The sequence below is a fragment of the Eupeodes corollae genome, chromosome 2 (assembly GCF_945859685.1).
Source record: "Eupeodes corollae chromosome 2, idEupCoro1.1, whole genome shotgun sequence".
Taxonomy (NCBI): Eukaryota; Metazoa; Arthropoda; class Insecta; order Diptera; family Syrphidae; genus Eupeodes; species Eupeodes corollae.
The window spans coordinates 129,424,497-129,430,912 of record NC_079148.1 but is presented as its reverse complement, the minus strand read 5'-3'; the positions used below and the strand labels follow the sequence as shown (position 1 = coordinate 129,430,912).

General features: G+C 34.0%; 1 long non-coding RNA gene across 1 annotated transcript; it reads right to left on the bottom strand.

Annotated features, from left to right (window-relative positions):
• Positions 1–1,674: 1,674 nt before the first annotated feature.
• Positions 1,675–3,065, bottom strand: LOC129946957 (uncharacterized). Its single transcript, XR_008781668.1, has 2 exons — positions 2,143–3,065; positions 1,675–1,912 (listed from the first exon to the last, which is right to left on the bottom strand). It is a non-coding gene; the product is annotated as an uncharacterized LOC129946957 (long non-coding RNA).
• Positions 3,066–6,416: the final 3,351 nt, after the last annotated feature.

Here is a 6,416-nt window from a genome sequence, read left to right as displayed (position 1 = left end):
AATTGCGTGGGTGGTTTTTTACCATAGCAGTTTGAAAAAAAGGTGAAAATTTGGGTTAACCCTTTAATTAAATTTTATATAATATATTGAAACGTGATATCAATATAAAATATTTTTTGAAAAAATCCATTGACGGTTTTTTTATAAATCAAAAAAAAACTGAAAAAAAATGTCACCTCCAAAATTTTACGACTTAAATATGATTTCATCTCCAAAACAATTTTGTGCAACGCAGAATAACGTTTTTGACATCTGATAAGATTTTGAGAAACATCGAATTGACAGTTTAAAAAAAAAATGTATAAAAGTTGGTAAAAATTGATTTTCGACTCAAATATCTTTTAAAAACTTTGAGATATTGGCTTTAATTTACTTTTATCTTTCAAAAAATATTGTTGTTACCATTCAGTAAAATTTTGAAAAAAATCGACTAGACAGTTTTCTTACAAAAAATTAAAAACCGAAAAAAAAATCAACAAAAGTTGGTAAAAAATGATTGTCGACTCAAATATATTTTTAAAAATTTGAGATGATAGCTTCTTACTAATTTTTACTTATAAGAAATATTGTTTTCAACATTAGGACAATTTTTGAGAAAAGTCGAATTTACAGTTTTTTTTACAAAAAATAAAAACCTAAAATAAATTTATAAAAGTTGGTCAAAATTGATTTTCGACTCAAATATCTTTTCAAAAATAAAAAATATTGGCTTCAAACTTATTTTTTTTCACAGAAAATATTGTTTTCGATATTCAGTAATTTTTATATACAAATCCAAAAGTCCGTTTTTTCATAAAAAATAAAATCTACAAAAAATAGTAGTTAAATAATATTTTCTCCTAAAAAAGCGTATAGCGGTCTAAAATTAAGTTTTTTTCCAAAAATAATGGTTCGAAAACATAACTTTTTTTTGTAATTCTCATCGCATTTTTGTAGTTCTCTTGATAATTCCTTAAACGAGTCGTTCGACAATAAAATAAGTAGTTTTCAAGTAATTTTCATAAGATTGCACTTTACACCTTCTTAAACATTTGGGTATAAATAGAGAGCCTTTTTCTGAGGGAAATGTTACGGACGAATAAAATTTAATGTTTTTTTTTTAAATTTCTTGAAAATGAATATAAAGTTGTCCTTATGTTGGAAAGGTTTATTTATTAAACTTTTCACCTTATATAGAAAATAATAGAAGACTTAACAAAAATAAAGTTTTATGTGCCAACCCTGTATGAAATGAGTTTTGAAAAACTAAGTCAAACAGTTTGATTTGGTTGATTAATCTTTCTGACGAAATCAAATGGAATAACCGCAATATTTTGCGTATTAGTGATAATTATGTTGCTTCTAAATGAACTGTGTGAAAGATCATTTTCAAAAGTGCTTACATATTTTATCAAAATCATCGCTAACCTCAATTCTTTTAAATAGAAATTCCAACTTATTCGACCTTGAAATTCCATACTTACATTTACCATGTTTAACGATTGTCAAACCACTTGGTTAACATGGAAGTATCGAACGTTAACTCTTAGCGATTTACCCACAAATACCCTTTTTCCCTTATGTTGGTTTAAGATGGTACATTATTTCTTATCTTTGAAAAAAGAAATAACTTTTAAAGTCTCATCACTTTGTATTTAATGCTTTTAAGTTCAAAATCCAAATTGAATTTCCCTGTTTCGTTTTTTCTCCTTAAATATATTTTCCAAATCAATAAGCACTAAAGTGCTATAAAAATTTACCACAACATAATCAGCACGCTCCGATTTTCAAAACCTCCGCATGTGTGCCATTCCATTTCATATACGAGCATACCTCTACCCTATAAACCCCTCGCATTACGTTTGCCTTATGTTAAGTACTCGTATGCTTATTAAAAGACAATATTGCGGTCTTGTTTTTTATCGGCTTAGACCTAGAAAAATAAAATTAAAATTGTAAAAAAGCAGATAATGAAAATGAATACAATAAAAAAATAAAAAAAAAATTCAATGACATGTTTTCCACTCGTCGTCGTCGTAGTTGTTGTCTTCATTGTATCTTATATACTTTCAATTGTCACTTTGCGGTTGCGCAACAGCGATAAGCTCCAATAGACAAAACCTCAGTGAGTGTGTTAAAATTAAAAAAGAAAAAAACACTCACCAGATTGGCAAAACGACTGCGACGACTTAGGCATGCACTGCGCACTGTGGTGTATCTTTGTATCTACAATTTACACAACGCTTGTAATTACCATTATGCCAGACAAAGTGATATGTTAAATCGAAGTGAATTTCATTAAAAGCCAAGTCTTGCTCTGGCTATGGCTCTGGCTATGGCTACGGCTTTGACTTTTGCATATCTAATGACACACTCTCTCTCGCTCTGATGTCAATCGTGGTGGTGATGATGATGATGGTGGTGGAGCTAGTGCTGCTTGATGGCTATGGCTTGCTTTCCCTGGTACGACCGAGGAGACGCTATGCGGTTTTTTTTTACTTCCTCGCGTCACAATTATTTCACTAAAAGCTGCCTACTGCCAGAGCCCGGAACCCGGAGCCGGACGGACTTACATGCGTTTGTTTTGTTTTTCTTGTCTTTCTTTTTTTGTTTTTAATCAAAATCAATTCGGGGAAAAAGAAACAAATTTGGAATTTCTCGAAGTTTCACTTAAATATTCAATCGGCCATTCAACCAAAATAAAAACAAAATTACGAAAAATAAAAACTTGGCTATCTGTATAGGTGCGTTCGAGTTTAATGTCCTTTGGGTGAAATCAAAATTTGGATAAAAACAAAAAATCATAAATATTCCCACCCCCTACACAAGCGAAGACGACGAGCGACGTCGCGTCGCGATGGCGGTAACAGCGTCGCGTCGGGGGTGTATAAAGCACTCATCAAAGTTGTTGCTTTTGATGATGATGTTGGCTATTTTTAAATCGACATCGAGTACTTATGTTTGTGCGCAGTGCAAAGGCTCTGTGCTTAGTCTCGGTCCCGATGCATTATCACCAGAACTCTGCCGGTGAGTAAATCATTAACGACAACGACACAGCGACGATGTCGATTACTCATTACTCATACTATACCCGCTGATTGTCGCTCCCAAATTGGCAGTCGGACTTTAATTATTATTTCTACGTGTACATAATATTTTAATCTGTTTTTACTTAGGTATACTTGAAAATGATGAAGTTGTATAACACAAGTCGAAGCAAAGCGTTTGGCTGCGGCGATTTTTTGTTAGGTTTGTTCGGTGTAATATTTTATTGGAGGACTGCACTTTACGTCATTTTAAATTATGTGAGGTTTGATGCTTGTATTGTCATTAAAACGTTTCGATAGCATTTTTAAACGATCGGAAAGCATGCGCTACCCTGCTGCTAGTGAGCAGAGCAAAATATAGGACCGTTAAGAGTTTCATGAGGATTCGGTCAATTTATAAGCTTAATTGGATTTCCATGGAAAATTAAGTGATAATACAACAGGTGAAAACGGTGCCATAGAGATAAGGGGAGTTGTAGAATATAGGGTTATGGCGGACTCATTAGAAATTATTTAATTCTCTTTTTAGTTTTGTAAAGTTTTGGAATATTCAGAAAATAAGATTTCAGAGTTTTATTGGAATTCTTTTTTTGATAAATCGCCATAGAAAGTTAAATTCGGATTCTAGAGCAGCTCAAATGTCAGTAATCATTAAAACTACATATTTTTAAGCAAGTATGGTAGTTTTTGGAATAACGTCAACAGTGTAAGCAAATTAAGGATTAGGTCTATTGTAATTGCCGATTTTTTGAAGAATGGTCAATATTTCTCAAGATTCTTCTATGTCCCTTACTTTAACAGACTCATAAGTCTTTTTTAGATTTTAAAAACCATTCGAGTTTTTAAAATTACGTTATTTGCGCAACAAATTTTGTTTTCAAAATTCAAAAGTTGTCGTTAAAAATGCTCTCCACTGGGGCCTGATTATGGGATTCACCACGAATCGTTTTGCTAACGAATTTGCCATTTTTCAATTACTGCTTCGCTTTCGCCTTCTTCGTTTTGAATTCGACCAATTAACGAATTTGAAATGTCTTAACGTTTATTGGTGAGTTGAAATCCGTCAGCTTTTTTTGACGAATTCACTGTTCAATTTCGTGGATTCTTTCTTTTTTGTAATTATATAAAAATGTTAACTAGGTTTATTTTAATTTTCTTATAATTTATCATTCAAGGGATGATAAAAACAAGCAAACAAATTAACATACATTTTGTATGTCAAGTTCATGGAGAAAAAAAAAGCAGTGGACCGGGAGCACTCGTCGGCCCTGACCATCGGGCTAAAACAAGTTTAATTAATATTGAATATATAATATTGTTTATTTATAAAATCACGGAAAATTTCACAAATTCTTTCAAAACAAACCAAATTTGTGGAAAGCTGTCAAAACAAGTGTCAAATCACTGGAATATAGAAAGAACTATTTTCGAATTCGTTAAAAAGACAATACGGCGCACGTCGAATTTGAAAAGTCGAATTGAAAACGTTTCGCCGCAAACCTCTTCTTCAGGTCCCTGGCTGCATCGAAAAAGTAAAACTCTTTTAAAACTCAAATTTGAAGTTAAGGTGGACCAAAAAAAAGCGTTGTCATTTTCTTTTCATATCGATGCCGGTCAAACTTTTTTTTCTATATTTAAGATAATGCTCGTTCACTAAAGACTTATTTAAGGGTCGAAATTCAATTTTTCAATAATCATTGAGTCATTAGCTGAAATTTATGAGCTGAAATTTTACAAAAAGGTATGATGTCTAGTTTATACGTACATATATACTATATGTGAAATGTTTAGTCTCCAAATTCATGTAGTATCAAAATGGGCCAATTCATAGCCTAAGTGTGCAACCACTTTTAAATGACCTAACCTTAATCAGACTCAGGCCTCTACGAGCTGTTCCGTCATCTCAATTATTTTTGCAATAACCTCACTCAGACAAAGAGTCAGTAAAGGAATCATTAGCATGTACTGTAAAAAGGAGTATAGCATTGTTATCGCTTCCAAAAAACTGTGTCTTGCCAAACTACAACACTACTTTTTATTTTGTCAAAAAAGAGCGCTACTCGAAACACTTTTGTTACAAATAAATGGTCTGCACAAAATATTAGGTCCGTAAACCGGGAAGTACCACAGATTTTGGGGATGAATAAATAAAATAAATTGGGCAGCGCAACAGTCCGTTGTGACTTACAATATCAATGTTGATGAAAACCCGAGTGCATTGACTTTTCGAAAATATCAGAAATCTGACTGGGCTTCATACAGGAACTCATCACAAAGTTTACTAAAACCTGGACTATCTAGTCCTTTCTCTAATGCAAATGAGCTTGATAACAAAGTCAATCACCTCACATCAGCTATAAACAGGTCGCTAGATATTGCTTGTCCACTTATACACAAAGGAGAAAAGGCAAACCGCAATGGTGGGCTCCAGAGTTTGACTCGCTCAGGAAAGAATGCAGGTAACTTTTCAACCGAGCCAAAGCCGCAAGACTGGCTCGGTTCCACTGGGACTCTAACAAAGAATCCTTCTGTGGCACGATATAAGCCTCTAGGTTACGGAAAATTCTTTCAACGAAACCAGCGATGCCAAGCTGCTTGAAAAATGCAGACGGCTTCTGGACAAATTCAAGTAATGAATCGCTGAACTTACTGCTGCATACTCACTTACCTAGTAGTTCTCTTACCGAAAATTGCAACAGTTATATACGTTCAAGTTCAAATACAACATATCCAATAGGTCTGATCGCAAGGGACAAGCTACATTGGTCCCTCAACAGCTTCAAACCATTTAAATCTGCATGACCAGTTGGAATAATACCAGCCGAGCTACAAAAGACTTTCTGACATAATTGCACCAAACCTGGTCCATCTTCCCGCGGCATGGAGAGAAGTTAAAGTTGTTTTTATACCCAAAGCAGGTCAATGCTCGCAGCAAGTCAATCCTAAAGATCTATAAGTCTATCATCATTCTTTCTTAAGACCTCGGAAAGATTTGTTGATATCAATTTAAGGGCAAGCATCGATACAAGACTTCTGTCTTCGTCCCAACATGCCTACTGTAAAGGTAAATCTGTGAAAAAGGCGCTCCACAGTTTAGTACGCACCGTCAAATATTCCCTCCATCATAATCGCTTCACTATGGTTGCTTTCCTTGACCTTGATCCAAGGTGCCTTTAACAACGTGGACACACCTGCAATCACATCTTCACTAACATCTCTGAATGTAGAGAGTTCGCTTTGGGAGGTAATTCATTTAGTGCTGATTAGCAGAATAATTAACTCAAAACTGGGCAACTCTTCTGGCAGGCGATCAGTTTGTATTGGGACACCGCAAGGTGGTGTTCTATCCCCTCTCCTCTGGAAACTAGTGGTGAATGAAATCCTCACTAT